Below are 20,943 nucleotides of genomic sequence, written 5' to 3'. Positions count from 1 at the left end.
CCTCTCACTGTCAACTGCTTTTATTTTCAGCAAACTCAACATGTGTAAATATTTGTATGAACATACGATTAAACTGAGACATAAACTGAACAAGTTCCACAGACATGTGACTAACAGAAATTGAATAATGTGTCCCTGAACAAAGGGAGGGTCAAAATCAAAAGTAACAGTCAGTATCTGTTGTGGCCACCAGCTACATTAAGTACTGCAGTGCATCTCCTGATGGACTGCACCAGATTTGCCAGTTCTTGCTGTGAGATATTACCCCACTCTTCCACCAAGGCACCTACAAGTTCCCGGACATTTCTGGGGGGAATGGTGTTAGCTCTCACACTCCGATCCAACAGGTCCCAGACGTGCTCAATGGGATTGAGATTCGGGCACTTCGCTGGCCATGGCAGAACACTGACATTCCTGTCTTGCAGGAAATCATGCACAGAATGAGCGCTATGGCTGGTGGCATTGTCATGCTGGAGGGTCATGTCAGGATGAGCCTGGGAAGAGGATGTCTTCCCTGTAACGCACAGCATTGAGATTGCCTGCAATGACAACAAGCTCAGTCCGATGAGATGGTGACACACCACCCCAGACCATGACGGACCCTCCAACTCCAAATCGATCCCGCTCCAGAGTACAGGCCTCGGTGTAACGCTCATTCCTTTAACGATAAACGCAGATCCGACCATCACCCCTGGTGAGACAAAATCGCGACTCATCAGTGAAGAGCACTTTTTGTCAGTCTTGTCTGGTCCAGCGATGGTGGGTTTGTGCCCATAGGCGATATTGTTGCCGGTGATGTCTGGTGAGAACCTGCCTTACAACAGGCCTACAAGGCCTCAGTCCAACCTCTCTCAGCCTATTGCGAACAGTCTGAGCACTGATGAAGGAATTGTGCATTCCTGGTGTAACTCGGGCAGTTGTTGCCATCCTGTACCTTTCCCCCAGGTGTGATGTTCGGATGTACCGATCCTGTGCAGGTGTTACACGGCGGCAGGGTAGCCTAGTGGTTAGAGCGTTGGACTAGCAACTGGAAGGTTGCAAGTTCAAACCCCTGAGCTGACAAGGTACAAATCTGTCGTTCTGCCCCTGAACAGGCAGTTTACCCACTGTTCCTAGGCCGTCATTGAAAATAAGAATTTGTTCTTAACTGACTTGCCTATTTAAATAAAGGTAAAAATTTTAAAAAACATGGTCTGCCACTGAGAGGACGACCAGCTGTCCGTCCTGTCTCCCTGTAGCGCTGTCTTAGGCGTCTCATAGTACAGACATTGCAATTTATTGCCCTGGCCACATCTGCAGTCCTCATGCCTCCTCGCAGCATGCCTAAAGCACGTTCACGCAGATGAGCAGGGACCCTGGGCATCTTTCTTTTGGTGTTTTTCATTCAGGGTCTCAACATACTGTGGAGAGTTAGAATAGTAAAATTTCTAATTTGGTTGTGCATCACCTGTTTTCATGTTATGTCAGTTACTGACAGTCACTCCATTAGCCCATGTTCGGCTAAAATATTTTAGATTGGTAAGTTAGTGTATCCACCGACCTACAGTAAACTGCCCCCTTTTATAGTGTTTGTCACTCTCAACTCAGATATCATTAAAAAAGGCTAAATGTGTAGAATTGCAGGAAATTATCTGTAACCCTTTCCTGCAGTCGAATTACTTAGTGGCCTCATGGGCGGACTGTTATTCATATTTTTCAGAATTAATAAACTTTTTTTTTTTAAACAGAACATCCAGTGTTTCTATGTCAAACGGGTTGTTATATTTCAGTCATCTGTGATGTATATAAAAATTCACAAAATGTAGTACATTTCAACTCTATATCTGACAAGGTACAGGTGTCTTCTTTTTTTAAGCCCATAACCATGTGTGTGAGGTGTATACTTTTGTTTCAAAGTAGATTTGTTTAAGACTACCAAAAAACACTCGCTGTGACCCTGATTCAGCCCACTGCAGTAAAAGGTTAAAGGGGAACTTCACCTGCTGATTTCACTTTGTTTATTTGGCTTGCTCTTCAAGAAATGCTGGCGGCCCATGACAGAAGCCAAACGTGAGTTAGCTTGGGGGTGTGGTTTGATGTGGCTATTTCTTGGGTGTGTCCGGACCGATTGTGATTTGGCTCAAACATTTGACCGAACCAAATATGAACCAATCATAGACATCAATGACAGTAAGAATTTGTTCTGAACTGTCTTTCCTAGTTAAATAAATCAATCTATGTTTCACAAATTTGGACAGCAAAGTACAGCACATCAGAGTACATTTACAGTACAGTAAAGAAAATAAGAGTATAATACAGCAACATACAATAGAGCACAGTAAAGTATAGTTCAACAGTCCAGCACAGTAGATTATAGTACCGTATTCAGGGGAGAGCGACTGCCCCCTCATTCAAACCACGGAAGTTCAAGGCCAACTTTTGTACTGCAGACATTGTTATCAGAAAACAGGATACCCCATTATAGTGAATGGAAAAATGTCAATAATAGTGGTCAATCTTCGTGTAAATAAAATTTGTTTTCGAGACAATCATGGTACCAATAATTTATTCTAATACACCAGATTATATTTTTGACCTGCACTGTTGGAGCTTGGAGTTTAAGAATATCACTGTACCCTGCAATTACTTCTGCGACTCTGTGCATGTGACTAATAAAGTCCTCTAATCTAATCCGATGTATATCCTTGAACAAATTATTTTAAAACCTCACACAGAATAAGTAATAATAATAATTTATGATTTAGTTGCTAATGGCAGCCTGCAGTACCCTGGTCGGCTTTCAACTTGAGTTACTCAATGAGTGGGAGCAGCACTGAGCTAGCCTGCAGTGGCACTTTCTGAAGTAGCTCAAACTACGCATGTTATGTTTCTATGAGAAGCCATCTTAACCAACTTCATTTGGCTTCAATGCAAAATTGAGTCTTCACATAGGAGTGAATGGTGTCACGTGATCGGTGGCTTTGTCCATTCATATATACAGTCATTGATTGCATTGTATCCTGCCTTACTCTGATGTACTCTACTCAATATGTCTTTTCAACTTTTATTCAGAACCGGAAATTAACCTGATTTTAAACGTCCGGAAAATACATATTTCCAACATCCGGAAAATATGTATTTTCACCTTTCATTAAAAAACTAAAATGTCTAGAAAAATATACTGAACAAAAATATAAACGCAACATGTAAAGAGTTGGTCCCATGTTTCATGAGCTGAAATAAAATATCCCAGAAAAGTTCCACATGTACAGTTGAAGTCCGGAGGTTTACATGCACCTTAGACAAATACATTTAAACTAAGTTTTCACAATTCCTGACATTTAATCTGAGTAGAAATTCCCTGTTTTAGGACAGTTACGATCACCACTTTATTTTAAGAATGTGAAATGTTAGAATAATAGTAGAGAGTGATTTATTTCAGCTTTTTATTTCTTTCATCACATTCCCAGTGGGTCAGAGGTTTACATACACTCAATTAGTATTTGGTAGCGTTGCCTTTAAATTGTTTAACTTGGGACAAACATTTTCGGGAGGCCTTCCACAAGCTTCCCACAAAGTTAATTTTGTCCCATTCCTCCTGACAGAGCTGGTGTAACTGAGTCAGGTTTGTAGGCCTCCTAGCTCGCACATACATTTTCAGTTCTGCCCACACATTTTCTATAGGATTGAGGTCAGGGCTTTGTGATGGCCACTCCAATATCTTGACTTTGTTGTCCTTAAGCCGTTTTGCCACAATTTTGGAAGTATGCTTGGGGTCATTGTCCATTTGGAAGACCCATTTGCGACCAAACTTTAACTTCCTGACTGATATCTTGAGATGTTGCTTCAATATATCCACATCATTTTCCATCCTCATGATGCAGCTATTTTGTGAGGTGCACCAGTCCCTCCTGCAGCAAAGCACTCCCACAACATGATGCTGCCACCCTCGTGCTTCACAGTTGGGATGGTGTTCTTCGGCTTGCAAGCCTCCCCCTTTTCCTTCAAACATAACGATGGTCATTATGGCCAAACAGTTTTATTTTTGTTTCATCAGACCAAATGACATTTCTCCAAAAAGTACGATCTTTGTCCCCATGTGCAGTTGCAAACCATAGTCTGGCTTTTTTTATGGCGGGTATGGAGCAGTGGCTTCTTCCTTGCTGAGCGGCCTTTCATGTTATGTCAATATATGACTTGTTTAACTGTGGATATAGATACTTTTGTACCTGTTTTACCAGCATCTTCACAAGGTCCTTTGCTGTTGTTCGGCGATTGATTTGCATTTTCGTACCAAAGTACATTAATCTCTATTAGACAGAACGCGTCGCCTTCCTGAGCAGTTTGACGGCTCCGTGGTCCTGTGGTGTTTATACTTGCGTACTATTGTTTGTACATATGAACGTGGTACCTTCAGGCGTTTGTAAATTGGTTCATCCTAGGGAACAGACTCGTGGAGGTCTACAATTTGTTTCTGAGGTCTTGGCTAATTTCTTTTGATTTTCCCATGATGTCAAGCAAAGAGGCACTAAGTTTGAAGGTAGGCCTTGAAATACATCCACAGGGACACCTCCAATTGTCTCAAATGATGTCAATTAGCCTAGCAGAATCTTCTAAAGCCATGACATCATTTTCTGGAATTTTCTTAGCTGTTTAAAGGCACAGTCAACTTAGTGTATGTAAACTTCTGACCCACTGGAATTGTGATACAGTGAATTGTAAGTAAAATATCTGTAAACAACGGTTGGAAAAATCACTTGCCATGCACAAAGTAGATGTCCTAACCGATTTGCAAAAACTATAGTTTGACAAGACATTTGTGGAGTGGTTGAAAATTGAGTTTCAATGATTCCAACCTAAGTGTATGTAGGCTTCCGACTTCAACTGTACATAAAGCTTATTTCTCAAATATTCTGTGCTCAAATTTTTTTACATCCCTCTTAGTGAACATTTCTCCTTTGCCAACATAATCAATTTACCTGACAGGTGTGGCATATCAAGAAGCTGATTAAACAGCATGATCATTGCACAGGAACACCTTGTGCTGGGGACAATAAAAGGCCACTCTAAAATGTGCAATTGTGTCACAGCACAATTCCACAGATGTCTCCAGTTTTGAGGGAGTGTGTATTTAGCATGCTGACTGCAGGAATGTCCATCAAATTAAATGTTAATTTCTCTATCATAAGGCACTTCCAACATCGTCTAAGTGAATTTGGCAGTATGTCCAACCGACCTCACAACCGCAGACCACGTGTAACCATGCCAGCCCAGGACCACCACATCCGGCTTCTTCACCTGCGGGATCGTCTGAGACCAGCCACCCAGACAGCTGATGAAACTAAGGAAAATGTATGTCTGTTTTTGGAATATATGGCTTTTAGATGTCTTTTCACCATTTTTTGCTTACTATGACTTTTCTAGTTTTCCTGGGCATGTAGGAGGAGGTTGGTCTCGCCTAGGGTAGCAGAATGGACAGGACTGGGCCTGTTTCTAGTCTACATTAATGTGATAAATGTTGTCTCCTGTGAACTGGAACTAGCTAGCTAAGTGCTAACCTTAATGGTTTGCATATGTCAGACGTTGACACTACTAGCCTTCTTTGCCTCAGAAGCTGCTACTTCATGGCACTAGTCTTCCACAAAATGTGCATTCTATCTGACACAAACTGTTTACATTTTCATTAATAGATAGCATCAAGACCAGAACCACTTTCCGACCACATACCAACCCTGTATTACTACGCACTTTTCACTAGTAGTATAAGTGTGCGGTACTACACCCCCTTTTCACTCTTAAGGGTATCAATAAACATTCATGAAAAATATAATTTTGGCTAAATGAAATCATGACAAACTGTCATCATTTCAAATAAAATACTAACTTAATGTTTCTATTCAGCGTGAAACAGATATTTGATTTAACTCTGTTCTTCTGTTGCAGGTACATTTCAACTGCTTACTTTTTCTCTATACGTTCACTTCAGAACACTTGTAATAATCAGCATTCTTTTCACAGTCAGTTCCATTTTTTTCAATGTCTCTTCTCTCTTTTTTTCAGTCTTTTCATGAGAGTATAAACATTTATATTTAGCTCTCTTTTCAAAGTGATTTTTCATGAGAGAATGGAAGGAATAAGGCTATAGAGTCAGAGGTTACTGGCACTTAACCCTTTGGAGTTGGACCTTTACCACCAGCTCAACTCAACTGGACCTCGAAGCCAGTGCCACTGGGTTTTTTCATTGTTCCCCTCTAATCAGGCACTGATTTAGACCTGGGACGCCAGGTGGTTGTAATTAATTATCAGGTTGAACAGAAAAACAGCAGGCTCCAGAACTCATAGGGGATACCTAGTCAGTTGTACAACTGAATGCCTTCAACAGAAAATGTGTCTTCCACATTTAACCCAACCCCTCTGAATCAGAGAGGTGTGGGGGGCTGACATAATCGACATCCACAGCGCCCAGGGGACAGTGGGTTAACTGCTTTGCTCAAGGGCAGAACGACAGATTTTTTAACTTGTCAGCTTGAGGATTTGATCCAGCAACTTTTCGGTTACTGGCCCAACGCTCTAACCACTAGAATACACCTGATTTATACCTTACCAGTGGTTTGATTTCTTTGCCATTTCTGGTGTGCGTGGTGCTTGTAGTGGTTGAGAGCTCTGTGTTCTCTGGATTGGTAAGTCAGTGTACAAGTTGTGTTGCTTGGTGTGCTTCTCAGGTGTCTCATGTTGCGTCTACTGCTGACCTAATAACGATTCGATGGTGTAAGACCATGGCTCACTTGTCTGGGCCATGACTACAGCTGGATGCCATCCTTGTGGACACTTCATGTGCACTGTAGCACCTGGTTGCAGCTCTGGGAGTGGTTTTGCACCTTTGTTATAGTAGTGGTTTAACCCACATACAAATGACAACATACAGATGCACACAAACATCCACAACATCACCCCTGTCCAGACTCACCTGCTAACACCTCATCCCCAGCGCCCGCATCCCTTTCCGTCACATGGTCTCAAACGGCACCATTTTATTTCTCTATGTCGCCCACACACTTTCAACAACCGGACAATAAAGCACTTGGCCTTTCCATTGTGTTAATGATGGAGGATTGGTTGATTTACAGGTTTTAAGCATAATATTTTTCAAAATGATTGACTAGAAAAGTAGCATCCAACCCACCTGTTATCTCATTGCACCCTCCTTTGCCATGTGCCAGTATCAGTTATTTTTAAGTCTTGGTTCCAATTGTTTATATTTTTCTTCTTAGAGACTTTGTTGCTACTCTTGTACAGTATATGCTGTAGCGTTGTGTGGATACCTTGTGGTGTGGTATTGCATGTTGGTGGACTCTGCTGGAACTTAGAAGAGTGCTCCTGAGTACTCTGCCTATGAGGATCTGTGCTGGGGAGAGTCAGTCCATTCGATTGTGCTTAGCCAGGGCTTGAATGAGTCAGTTTAATACCCCAGGCTGATGTAAAGCTTCTAATTTTATTGCTTGGTATGCCATTAGGGCTTTGTACGCCATTTCTAGGGTGCACTCCTTTCATTCTGCTGATTGGCTGTATGTGCTGTTTTGTCTTTAATGTTCATCACTTTGGGAAACTTGGTCATGTAATAAACAGGTAAGACTAACCCCTGATCTTGAAGATATCTACAGCCACTTTCAGCCAAGGGAACTCTGGAATGTCATGTGAGAGTGACGGCTCTTTCTGATTCTTGGGCTGATACTGTTGGCATGTGGTGCACATTTCAACCATTTGTGCGCTGCATTCCTCGATGAGCACCGTTAAGCTTCTGTAGCATGACTGTTCTCCTTGTTTTGGGAATGATGATTCAGCAGAACTCTGTTTTGTTCTGCTGCTGTGTCTCTGATTGACCAGTACTGATACAGTCTTGGGTTGAGCTGATTTCTCTGTTGTGGCCAACCTTTCCTGTGATCCTTGTAGCAGTTGTAATGTCATCTTTCTGTATTGCCTCGTTGAGCTGTTTCAGCATGTCTTCATCAAGGGCGTCTGTTGCCTCCAGAGTGTAGATGATTTTCTCGTCTGTGACTTCATCAGTCTCTGTGTGTTGACTCTCCACGACCGCTCGTGGCAGCGTATCGGCGAGCAGCATGTTTTTCCTAGGTGTGTAGGATACGTTCAGGTCCTACCTCTGCAGCTGGAGGAGCTTCCTCTGGAGTCTGGATGGTGCTATACCCAGTGGCTTCTTGAGTATGGACTATAGCGCCTTATGATTGGACTGTACGTTCACTTTCATCCCGTACACATACTGGTGGAACCTTTTGGCAGAAAACATAATGGTTAATAGCTCCTATTCTACTTGGGCATTGACGCGTAGGCGATCGGTCGTCCCTCTTGTAGTAGACAGTAGACACGCCCCTACTCAGTCTTTGGATACGTTGGCCTGTATGACGAGTTGTTTCTGTGGATCAAATAATTTCAGTGTTGGAGCAGGGATCAGAGCTGTTTTGAGCTTCTTCAGCACTTCCTGGAGCTCGTGCTGCCATGTCTTTGCGTAGCAGCTGTTGTAGTGATGCTGTGAGTGATGCTTCATCAGGGATGTACTGTCATGCCCAGCAGTCATTGTAGTGCTGCTTTGTTAGCAGCTGGCTGCATTTCAGCTATTGCTCGCATCTTCCCTTCATCTGCTTTCACGCCATCTAGTGTAATTACGTGGCCCATGAACTTGACAGTGCTCAACTTGTACTTTATCTTCTCCTTGTTGAATGTCACGTTGACCTGCTCAGCTCTTTCCATCACATTTTGTATCTTGTTATGTTCTTGCTCTGTGGCTACAGCGATGATCATGTCATCTGCAATGGTGTGAACAGCTTCGATGTCTCTGAATGTGTCACAGTTGTGTTGCTGGAACACTTCATTGGATGATTTGATCCTGCAGGGTAGGCATTTGACCCTGTATGGTCCCCATGGAGTGTTACATGTACACAGCAGTGAGGACTCTTTGATTAGCTTCACTTGCCAGTAGCCGTCCTTTTCAACCAAGATGATGAATATATTTCCAATCAGATTACTCAGCATGTCATCTGTAGTTGGGATGGAGTAGTGTTTCCAGAGAACAGCTTTGTTCAGGTCGTGGGGATCCAGGCAAACTCGTAGTTTCCCAATCTTCTCTGTGACTGCATACCCTGCAGTGGGCTCTGTCACTTGGTCTATCACATGACATCAGCCTCCAGTAGCTGATTCAGTGATCTTTTTAGTCTGTCCATGACTGCCTATCCAATCTTTCTGCAGCCATGTATAACAGGTGGGACGTCTGGGTTTACATGGATGTGATGTTCTCCAGGATTAGTTTCAGTCAGTTCAGTCATTTGCCTTGTTGAGCCCTACCCAGCTAGCTAGTTCATGCTTGTGGCTAGAAACTTCAGTGAGAATTTGAAACTTGTCTGCCGAAGTCGGAACTTATCGGACTACAAAATCAACAGATGTGCTTTAGCTGCCTGTCACCCTGGCCTGATATTAGCTACAGTATCAAGTTACTTCCCTCTTAAGTTACTGCAGGACAGCAGTGCTCAGCAGGTGGGAATCAGGAGCGAAGGACACACTGTGCCCCGTGTTGTTGTGTTGCCTGCTTGCAGGGCAAACGCTCCCCTTTGAGCAGCAGTACTGTGACATCCAGATTCTAGATGGTGAACCAATACTGCAAGTTATTTCTCCCTCGCCCATCAAAATAAAGACTTTCTTTTACAAGTTTTAACTCGCACCATGCTATTGTTGCTGGCTAGCTAAGAACTGTTCGTCAGGACAATTTACTGAACCAAATCCATTCGACATACATCATCAATTTGGGCACCAGGCATGTCCATATAGCCTCTCCCCTTTAGCTTGGCAGCTGTTTTTATGTTAACTCCGTTGTTTGCGCTCGACGAAATTCTGAAACCGGACCATGTTGTGGATTCGTATGACTGGAGGACTCATTAACTAGGTAGGTATATAGATGACTAGTGAAGCTTGACTTTAAATACAAAATAATAACAATCTAACAACTTTTATCCAAAGTGATTTAGTCATGCTTGCATACATTAGACTTATGGGTGGTACCAGGAATCAAACCCACTACACTGGCATTGCAAGGCTCTACCAACAGCTACAGAGGACCAAATTAAGTTACTTAGTTGACCTCAGATGACATGTTCATTCATCGATAGCTTCAAGACCAGAACCACTTTCCAACTGTATGACAACCCTGTATTACTACGTGCTTGTCACTGATAGTATAAGTGTGCGGTACTATATACTACAACAACCAGCGTAAGCTAAAATATTTTGATTAATCATGAAAATAAATTCACGTTCATAGAGCTCTGGTTGCTATTACGTGAAAATTTCACAATCAGCCATGTGTTAGCTATAACCTGTGCATACATGTGAGACAATATGAATGCAAAGCTTACGCCTATTCAACATGCATAATTGTTTTGTACAGTATGTCATGCATGGTCATTTCATGTGTATGTGAAAACAAAACTCATAATCAAAGTAGACTAAGGAAGGTTTTGTAGGGCCAACATTTATGATATAGCCATTAGGCACTGATTGTAATAGATTATGACTAGACTAGATAATGACTCTACAAACATTTGTAAATAAAAATGTATTGCATTCAACATATCTTTATAACAGTTATTTGGATGTCAGACTTGCATCCAGAGCCTTTTCTGTGAATTTGAGAATGGTAACATTTCTCTAATCTACACTTTTTGTAAACTCAATTTTCTATGGCTGGTCACTCACTTTTTGTACCATTAAAAAGAGTTGATCCTCGGTTTTTAAATGTGGACCCTTTATCACTCTTTCCTTAATTGTAGAATCTCCAATGTATTTTTTTTAATGGATTATTGGAGTTATTGATGTAATTGTTAATCCATGTTATGTTGTCAACATTGCTATTGAACTCAATGCATTCTGAAAATGGCTAAAACACCTTATAAACACTCCAAACCAACTTATTGTGTCTGAACCCAAGGTGTCAGACGTTGACACTAAGAGCCTTCATTGCCCCAGAAACGGCAACCTCATCGTGGAATACTAGTGCCATGAAATGTGCATTCTATCTGACACAAATTGGATCATGACAATGAACGTGAGCTAATATACTTTGACTAGTCATTTAAAATATTTTGCATTCAAAGAGGTCTGGTTGACATTACGTGAAGACAACACAATCAGCCATGTTATAACTTGTGAATAGCTTAGTTCCGCCTATTCAACATAGGCTAGCCTATTTCATGCGGATGTGAAAACTACTACTGACTGTTTTAAAAAAAACATTTAATTCAATTAATTTCATGGTAAATGTGGACAGCACACCTTTTAGACACCTACTCATAAACAGAAATGCATAAAAGGATGACAGCCAGGTCATCAAACCCGGGGACTTTGGGAAATGTGGAGCTATGTTATTACTTTGACAGCCTTTACAGGAAGAAAACGTTTTTTTGTAAGGCAGACTGACAGTTATATTTTGACATTCCTCTTGTTTCCCACCTCAGCTGGCTACAACAACCTGGAGGTGGCAGAGTATCTCCAGAAGCAAAGGGCTGACATTAATGCACAGGACAAAGGATGCCTCATCCATTTGCACAATGCTGCCTAATACAGGGTCCGTCGACTTCGGCTTTTGAAGACGTTTTACATGCTGTACGGTTTGTAATATGGTTTTATAACATAGACGATGCATACAGAATTGACACTGATCTGTTTCTGTCTGACCTGTCTTTGTGATTGTCTCCACCCCCCTCCAGGTGTCGCCCATCTTCCCTATTATCCCCTGTGTATTTATACACGTGTTCTCTGTTAATCTGTTGCCAGTTTGTCAAGCCAACCAGCCGTTTTGCCTCAGCTCCTGCTTTTCCCAGTTTCTCCTTTTCTTTGACCCATGCCTGTCCTGACTCGGAGGCCGCTGGCAAGTCATTAGGTTAAATCATATCCTCTCCCCCTCCTTTCCTCGCTGTCACTTGAGGGAAAAATTGTATTCACCTTATTTGTTGGATATGTAACAATTATTTACTTATGTTGTGTTTTATGGTCTTCCCTCCACTCTAGCACCCTGCAGCTAGTCTGGGTGTTGAGGACATGGGCTCTACTAGAGATGGCTTGAAGATGACAATTGATCTTGGTGATTAAAAACCTAAAAGCTGGCATTCTATAGACAAGATGTGGTGTGTGTGACTTGAGATAGAGCCTGGAAGAGTTGAGAACAATGCCTCATCTTCCTGGCATCTGAGAAACTAAGTAAAATACCATCCTGTGTAGATAATCAAGGTGGCTTATGGGAAGGTTAAATGACTAAGCAATCTTGGTATCAGCTATATAAAAACTGTGCATCGTCTGTAAAGGCTAGACTCTGTCAAGACTGGTGGGCTAACGGTCTCATCATTGCAATAATTAATCGATATTAAATAAAGATGATTGAAGAAATGACCAAGTCTGTCCTGTCCTCTCTTCTACAGCACGTGGACATTGCGGCCCTCCTGATCAAGTTCAACAAGTGTGTGTGTGAACCCCACATACAACTGGGCCTTCACCCCTCTCCACGAGGTGGCTCAGAAGGGACGTAATCTGCTGTGTGCTCTACTGCTGGCCCACAGAACTGACCCTATCATGAAGAAGCAGGAGAGACAGACCACCTGACCTGGCCACGATACCCATCCTTTCTCTGCTAGTGCTAACAGTAGATAAATTATTGTTACGTACACCTCTCCCTAGAGGGAACGCAACACCCTGCTACAACTCAACTCCCCATGGAGTGAAAGGGGTATGGGACTGTAGGTTTGAGTAGGAATGACAAAGGCAGAGAATGGTACCGTTTTACAGGGAATGTATTCAGTCACATGGTCATTTTTGGGAAAAGGGGCTGGATGGAACCAAAGCGAAGAAAGTAAATATCAAATCCCCCTCTCCTACCTTACCTGCCTACCCACTAGTTAACTTAGCACCACCTGATGCGCTAACCAAAATACAAGGGGTGGTCCGCCCAGGTCTTACCTAGTGTGCAAAGACAGTGAATACGACGGGTTATGTATGCCCGCAGGCCTCTTGCCTAAGCACTCCCTAGGTGCCTTCCCCTTCCCCTTCCCCTTCCCCTTCCCCTTCCCCCCTGGGAACAAATTAAACAGAATAATACAAACTACTTCACAACAAAAACTGAGAAAAAACTCAAGACATTAAAGAAACGCTCTCTCTCTGAGCAACAAACTAACACATAACAATCAGCTCTCTCAGCAACAACTAACAGTACATACCAAATCTCTTTTTGAGAAACAACCAACATATGTTATAACCCTCAGCTCTCTTCTGAGCAACAGAACACTGGCTTATATAGCTGCAGAAGGAGTCTAATGAGATATACCTGTATCCTGACGAGGGGGCGGGGTCAGCTCTCCAATCATCATTGGGGCCGACCAATCAGCTGCTTGTGGGAATTTCAGGAAGCCATCCTGCAACACACACATACAAAACCACAACACAGAAACTGGGGAACGTAACAAAGATGTTAAATGAAAAGTGTTACTATCAGTATTATATGTTGATTTTCAACATAAACAAGAGCTGTCATTAGTTTTTTGTTCAAAATGGAAAATGGTAGACATAGTGAATGTATGCATGTGTTATATTTTTCTAGTTACACAACTGTCTGACAAGGACGTAGTCTGTTCATAATAATTCCCATCAAATATATTTTGACACACATGGCTGGGGAAACCCCTTATCACCCAGTAACTCTCCCTCTGACCACATCCTCCTCCTTCCTCAGGCTGATGATATCCGTACCCTGTTGATGTACACAATGCCCTCAGACGCAGAGAAGAGAGATCACCAGTTCATCAAACTGTCCATTCTCGGGACAACATACATTGCTCGATCAGTACATACATTGCTCGATTGGTACTTGATTGGCCCATTTGCCACCTAGCCAAACAGACTGATATTTTAATGCAGAAATGACCTATTGTATTTTAACATTTTGTGTGTATTTCTTAGCTCGCAAGCTAGTGGCGGGCTGTTCTGAGGTTCAAGCAGTTTAATTGTTTTTAATATCTGCTTATAATCAGTTATCAGTTAATACACATGAAAAGATTAGCTGTGGAATTTTCCACTCCATTAGGATATTATTGTCTTGTAACTCATGTGAAGTGGAGTGCCTCCTCCACCAGTCCTTTAGGGTTGCAATGTTAAATGTAAAACTCTATTCTCTTATAAGCTGAGGTGAACCAACAGACAGTAGACCAGCAGCAGTCAGTATGTAACCTGACACAACTGGAGGTCATGATGGTATTTGTTTAGAACAAGAAAGAAAACAAGTAGTTGGCTACTACGATGCAGAAAACTATATATTTACAGTGGCTCCAGTTCCAAACACAGTAGTTAAGTGCCACTGGAGGTCTTTATGGTGTTGAAGAACTCTTGGAAGTGATCCAGGCTGAGCTTGTGGGTGAGCTTGTTGTTCAGTAGGTGGAGGAGCTGGGCTGTACCAGGCTGTGGTTTGAGCTTGACGAGGCCCTCCCAGCGAGGACACGTAGTCTTATGCCTCAAACAGGAAGGAGTAGAGTACACAGTATTCATCATGGAAATTACTTGGGTGCCATATATACGGAACTGGGTGGAGTCTTATGCAACTGTGTTGACTCCACAGAGCTAATGTTTCAATACAGAAGAAAACAAGGGAGGAGAACTATTAATTGCCTTATCGCTTTACAACTTAGGCCCATAACCTATAGTTAATTATATTGGTTTTGAGTACCACCTTGGCTCATATATCCAGCAGGGCCCTTTCTGAAATGAGATGGGATAAAACTATTGGTTGTTTTAGCGGTGTAATGGCTCAAACTGTATTATCCCCAGATGTTCATTTTGTTACATGTAGGGCTAACATAATACAGAATAATTGAGTTGTTTATTGCACCGCTCTCTGCTTGACACACTGCAAAGTGGGTCAACTATTGTATTCATCACCTTTGATTTGATATATGAAAATGTCTCAATTTTTTTATTTGTTTAGTTTTGTCAGGTGTACCTCAGTTGGTTGAACATGTTGCTAGCAATGCCAGAGTTGTGGGTTTGAGTCCGGCCTGGACAGTATACCAGATTTAGCTGGGCTTCTCCTCAATTACTCTGCAGCGCCAGTCGAGGGCTTGCAGGTGGAGCAAGATTAACAAAACACGGCTATTGTGAACAATGTGCTGGCCATATTTGTTTGAGCTTTGGGTGGGCACTGGATTAGGCATCCTCACATAAAACAAAACACGATAGCCCTGGCCTATTCCTGCGTGACAGAGTTCATCACACCCCGTTGGGAAAGTGTTTTTTAGATGCCATACACTATTGTCTTTAACAGTTGTTATAGAGGCAGCACATAATAGGCCAGGGCTTTATGTAAGGAATGAATATGATTGAACCCATTCTTACTCTGATGCAGCACTTATTGAATGTTTTGAATAGCAGGACAGAAATCAAGTACCTCATGCTGTACTCATGTTGAAAAGACAGGTCAAAGAGATCTCCTGGCAGGGGTTAGAAAGGATGGTCCCCCTACAGGTACAGCAAACGCTATGTTGGTTTGACTTCCCTGCAGTGAACAATGCTCCCCCCCCCCAGTCCAGGTAATGCCAATGGCTTGTATGTGACAGTTGTTTCAGTGGCTCTGACAATACATTATATTGAGCATCTTATAGAATCCTTGAGTTGGTATATTATACTACTTATATGAATATTTTTTATCAAATGCTGTCTATCCCTTAGAATCTACTAACATGTTATACAAGGCAACTTTACTGATTAATTGATTGATTAATTGGGACAAGGCTCGAATTTAAAAAGACATGTCAACTTGTATCTGCTTTAGATTGGCACATGTTGACTTTAGAGGAAGGTGGTTAGATGGATTCAGATGCTAAACTTCTCCAATACCGTATTCAAATAAGTCAAATAAATCTGATTTGTGTTTAAATTCATTAATTCATTTGTTTTGGGTTATAGAATATATAAATCATGAATTACCTTGATCCATGCCAGCATGCAATAACTTTACATTTTGAAACGAGAGTCATGCAATTGCATAGGACAGACTACATCATACATCTGCATCATAACTGCACACACATGCAAGTAATTACCTTCCCTGGTGTAAATCAATACTGAAAAGTTGTTTCACTCATGCATGAATTAGGCTTGCGTCTCATGCACTAGGAGTAGACTGTGACCGTATTTCCCATCATTATTTCGGCACCTAGTAAATTTTAGGTCTGTAGAGCGCTAACTTGAACATTGAAAATCTACAATAGCAGCCAGTGTGTGGTATTCAATGACATTCCATGACTTTTGAAAAACAAATAGCATGCAGGGCTTGACATGAACCTGTTAATCTACTTGTAGTTCAGACAAGGAGGTGACTGAATGTTGTGTTTGATGCAAGAAACCACTTTACAAAATAAAATGCATTATTATTCCCATACCATTATTATAGAGAATCAGACAAATTATGCTACTGTCTGCCTATTGGCGATTTAGTTTATTCAAGCCTGTCTCAAAATACAACACTGCTCCTTGAAGACAAAAAGCTATTTACCAGACTCGCTTTTCAAAGATATCTAGATATGTAAACGTTTTGAATTATTGTAGGAAGCAATCACTCCCGATTACTGACAACAAATTGTCTGTAACTGGGCTAATAACTCACTAACTAGCAAAGAACATGAACAGGATATGAGCTTTGATCGCAAAACAAGTCATCTTGGTTATTCTGCACCGGTCTATGTAGAGTATGGCTGAGTTATGCATGTCAATGTAATAGAATCCTACTCCGATGCGTTGTGCCTACAATAAAATATCTTGCATAGTTAGTTTTACATACTAAGTATTGCATAGTTCGTTTTGCTTCGGTATGTTGCATTGAAATGTGCTAATATTACGTTGATTCGATCACACAGTAAAGGGAAAAGTTGATAGTGTTAACGGGGAAAACTAAAACGTTGAGTGAAGTTCAATCTCGTGCTTCTCTTCGCAAGCTCATATTTATTCTGCATTACAGTCTCGGGGAGCTGCGCGCAGTTTAGAGGAAACATTGCCTATGACCATATATATATATATATAGTTTAGTAAATAAGCTCCCCAAAAATGCCATATTGTTCGATTTGGTTTTGAAGCGTGAAAATTGGCATACTTGTATATTTTTTTTTAACCTTGAACAAAACCTGATAGTGCCAGTTCAACAATTTCCAGGTTGACCTGTAGCTCTCCCTATAGGTCAATAGTGAAAATACATTTGCCTGCTCTTACAGATCTACATGGTCCCAAATGTATGTGGATACATGCTCTTCGAATATCTCACTCCAAAATCATGGGCATTAATATGGAGTTGGTCTCCCCTTTGCTGCTATAACAGCCTCCACTCTTCTGGGAAGACATTCCACTAGATGTTGGAACATTGCTGTGGGGACTTGGTTTCATTCAGCCACAAGCATAAGTGAGGTCGGGCACTGATGTTGAACGATTAGGCCTGGCTCGCAGTCAGTATTCCAATTCATCCAAAAGGTGTTCGATGTGGTTGAGGTCAGGGCTCTGTACAGGCCAGTCAAGTTCTTCCACACCGATCTTGACAAACCATTTCTAATGGACCACACTTTGTGCACGGGGGCATTGTCATGCTGAAACAGGAAAGGGCATTCCCCAAATTGTTGCTACAAAGTTGGAAGCACAGAATCATCTAGAATGTCATTGTATGCTGTAGTGTTACGATTTCCCTTCACTGGAACTAAGGAGCCTAGTCCGAACCATAAAAAACAGCCCCAGACCATTATTCTTCCTCCACCAAACTTTACAGTTGCCACTATGCATTCAGGCAGGTAGCATTCTCCTGGTATCTACCAAACCCAGATTCGCCCGTCGGACTGCCAAATGGTGAAACATGCGTTTCCACTGCTCCAGAGTCCAATTGTAGCGAGCTTTACACCACTTCAGCCGATACTTGGCATTGCACATGGTGATCTTAGGCTTGTTTCCATTGGCTGCTCGCCCATGGAAACCCATTTCATGAACGTCCCAACGAACAGTTATTGTGCTGTCATTGCTTATAGAAGCAGTTTGGAACTCGGTAGTGAGTGTTGCAACCGAGGACAGACTATTTTTACTAGCTTCGCGCTTCAGCACTCAGTGGTCCTGTTCTGTGAGCTTCTGAGCTTCCATTCTAATGCCAATGTTTGCCTATTGAGATTGCACGGATGTGTGATCGATTGTATACACCTGTCAGCAGCAGGTGTGTCTGACATAGCCAAATCCACTCATTTGAAGGGTTGTCCACATACTTTTGGCCATGTAGTGTAGATTAAAATGTTTGTAGTGGTTTGGGGAGCAACCAAAACCACATGGTCTTTGCGTTTACCTTGATGATCGCAACAATGATGAAAAGCCAGTATTAAATCCAAAATAACCTTTAACACTCCAAGAAAGGTATATACATCATCCCCGAAGTCTACTGGTTACAATGATATATAATATATTATATACTGTGTCACTTTGAGGAAATTTGACAGGAAATATGTAATGTACACATCACTATAGGTAAAATCCCTTTAGGATTATACTAGCATCCCTGCACCCTGGATTATATCCAGCAGGAAGATACAGTACCAGTCAAAAGTCTGGACACACCTGGTGCCATATCGCAGCAGACCGGGAGAAGCGGCACATAATTGGCCCAGCGTCGTTCGGGTTAGGGGAGGGTTTGGCCGGCCTGATTGTCCTTGTCCCATCGCGCTCTATTGACTCCTGCGGCGGGCTGTGCGCAATGCACCCTGACACGGTCGCCAGGTGTATGGTGTTTCCTCCGACACATTGGTGCTGCTGGCTTCCGGGTTAAGCGAGCATTGTGTCAAGAAGCAGTGTGGCTTGGCGGGGTAATGTTTCAGAGGATGTATGGCTCTCGACCTTCGCCACTCCCACGTCCGTAAGACTGTAACTGTCAATTGGATATCATAACAAAACAAAAAATGGGGGGGACACATCTACTCATTCAAGGGATTTTCTTTATTTATTTCTTTATTTTTTTCTTTATTTTTACTATTTTCATGTAGTAACCGGAAAAGTGTTAAACAAATCTAAATATGTTCTATTTGAGATTCTTCAAAGTACATACCATTTGCCTTGATGACAGCTTTGCACACTCTTGGCATTCTCTTAACCTGCTTCATGACGAATGCTTTTCCAACAGTCTTGAAAGAGTTCCCACATATGCTGAGCACTTGTTGTCTGCTTTTTCTTCACTCTACGGTCCAACTCATCCCAAACCATCTCAAATGGGTTGAGGTCGAGTGATTGTGCAGGCCAGGTCATCTGATGCAGCACTCCATCACTCTCCTTCTTGGTCAAATAGCCCTTACCCAGCTTGGAGGTGTGTTTTGGGTCATTGTCCTGTTGAAAAATAAATGATAGTCACACTAAGCACAAACCAGATGGGATGGCATATCGCTGCAGAATGCTGTGGTAGCCATGCTGTTTAAGTGTGCCTTGAATTCTAAATAAATCACTGACAGTGTCACCAGCAAAGCACCTTCACACCATCTCACCTCCTCCTCCATGCTTCACGGTGGGAACCACACATCCATTCACCTACTCTGCATTTCACAAAGACATGTTAGAACAAAAATCTCAAATTTGGCCTAATCAGACCAAAGGACAGATTTCTACCGGTCTAATGTCCATTGTCCAGTCTCTTCTTCTTATTGGTGTCATTTAGTAGTGATTTCTTTGCAGCAATTCAAGCACAAAGGCCTGATTCACGCAGTCTCCTCTGAACAGTTGATGTTGAGATGTTTCTGACCTCTGTGAAGTATTTTGGGGGGCTGTAATCTCTGCTGCAGTTAACTCTAATGAACATATAATCTGCAGCAGAGGTAACGCTGTGTCTTCCTTTCCTGTGGCGGTCCTCATGAGAGACAGTTTCATCATAGAGCTTGATGCTTTTTGAGACTGCACTTGAAGAAACATTTAAAGTTCTTGAAATGTTCCGCATTGACTGACCTTCATGTCTTAAAGAAATGATGGACTGTTGTTTCTCTTTGCTTATTTCAGCTGTACTTGCCATAATATGGACTTGGTCTTTTACCAAATAGTGCTATCTTCTGTATACCTCCTACCTTGACACAACACAACTGATTAGCTAAAGTGCATTAAGAAGGAAGGAGAGCTGTCATTAAGGAAAAGGGTGGCTACTTTGATTTGTTTAACACTTTTTTTTGTTACTACATGATTCCATTTGTGTTATTTCATAGTTTTGATGTCTTCACTATTAGTCTACAATGTATACAAGAGTACAAATAAAGAAAAACCCTTGAATGAGTAGATGTGTCCAAACTTTTGACTGGTACTGTAAGTAACCCATTTGAACAAAATTCCTTTATGATGACACAACATGTCTAAGTATAGTATCAATGCAGATGTAATCTATTACACTGTAGGGCAGCTTTTTTCCAATATGGCCAGCAACCAGTTCCATGGCACCAAATAGGACAGGATTCACATGGCTGTATTTCCATAAATAATTGCTATATAATGCCCAATGACTGCTTAAAATGTTTGAGTTGGTGTGGAGAGATATGGTATATATAATTTATGTGTCCTTAAAAAAAATCTTGAAAGTGGTGAGAAAGTGCTCCAAATTCTAACCGGATTACATTTTTTTGTCAATGATTTCACTCTCGTTTAAGTTTTGTTGTACATTCAAACCCTTAAACATTTTCTTTAGTATTATCTGAAGTCTACTGGTTACAATGATAGATAATATTATATACTCTGTAACTTTTAAGGAATGGGACAGAAAACCTGCCCATTATATGTCACTCTAGGTAAAATCCCATAGGAATGCATGATAATCCAGCAGAGAGATAAGTAACCCAGGGCCACAAACCAAGCCCCAGCAGCAGCCACTCAGCAGATAAAACTCAC

At 41.8% G+C, this 20,943-nt stretch overlaps 1 long non-coding RNA gene across 2 annotated transcripts; it reads left to right on the top strand.

Moving 5' to 3' along the window:
- Positions 1-9,332: 9,332 nt before the first annotated feature.
- On the top strand, positions 9,333-16,342 carry LOC109902743 (uncharacterized). Of its 2 annotated transcripts, none has more exons than XR_004202352.1 (3): positions 9,333-9,928; positions 11,496-12,121; positions 12,456-16,342. It is a non-coding gene; the product is annotated as an uncharacterized LOC109902743 (long non-coding RNA). The 2 variants fall into 2 exon arrangements; XR_002256924.2 differs by having other exon boundaries at positions 11,496-11,643; positions 12,456-16,340.
- Positions 16,343-20,943: the final 4,601 nt, after the last annotated feature.

This window comes from Oncorhynchus kisutch, linkage group LG13, assembly GCF_002021735.2.
Source record: "Oncorhynchus kisutch isolate 150728-3 linkage group LG13, Okis_V2, whole genome shotgun sequence".
NCBI classification, from domain to species: domain Eukaryota; kingdom Metazoa; phylum Chordata; class Actinopteri; order Salmoniformes; family Salmonidae; genus Oncorhynchus; species Oncorhynchus kisutch.
Note: the sequence above shows the minus strand (reverse complement) of the source record. Positions and strands in the feature narration are given on the sequence as shown.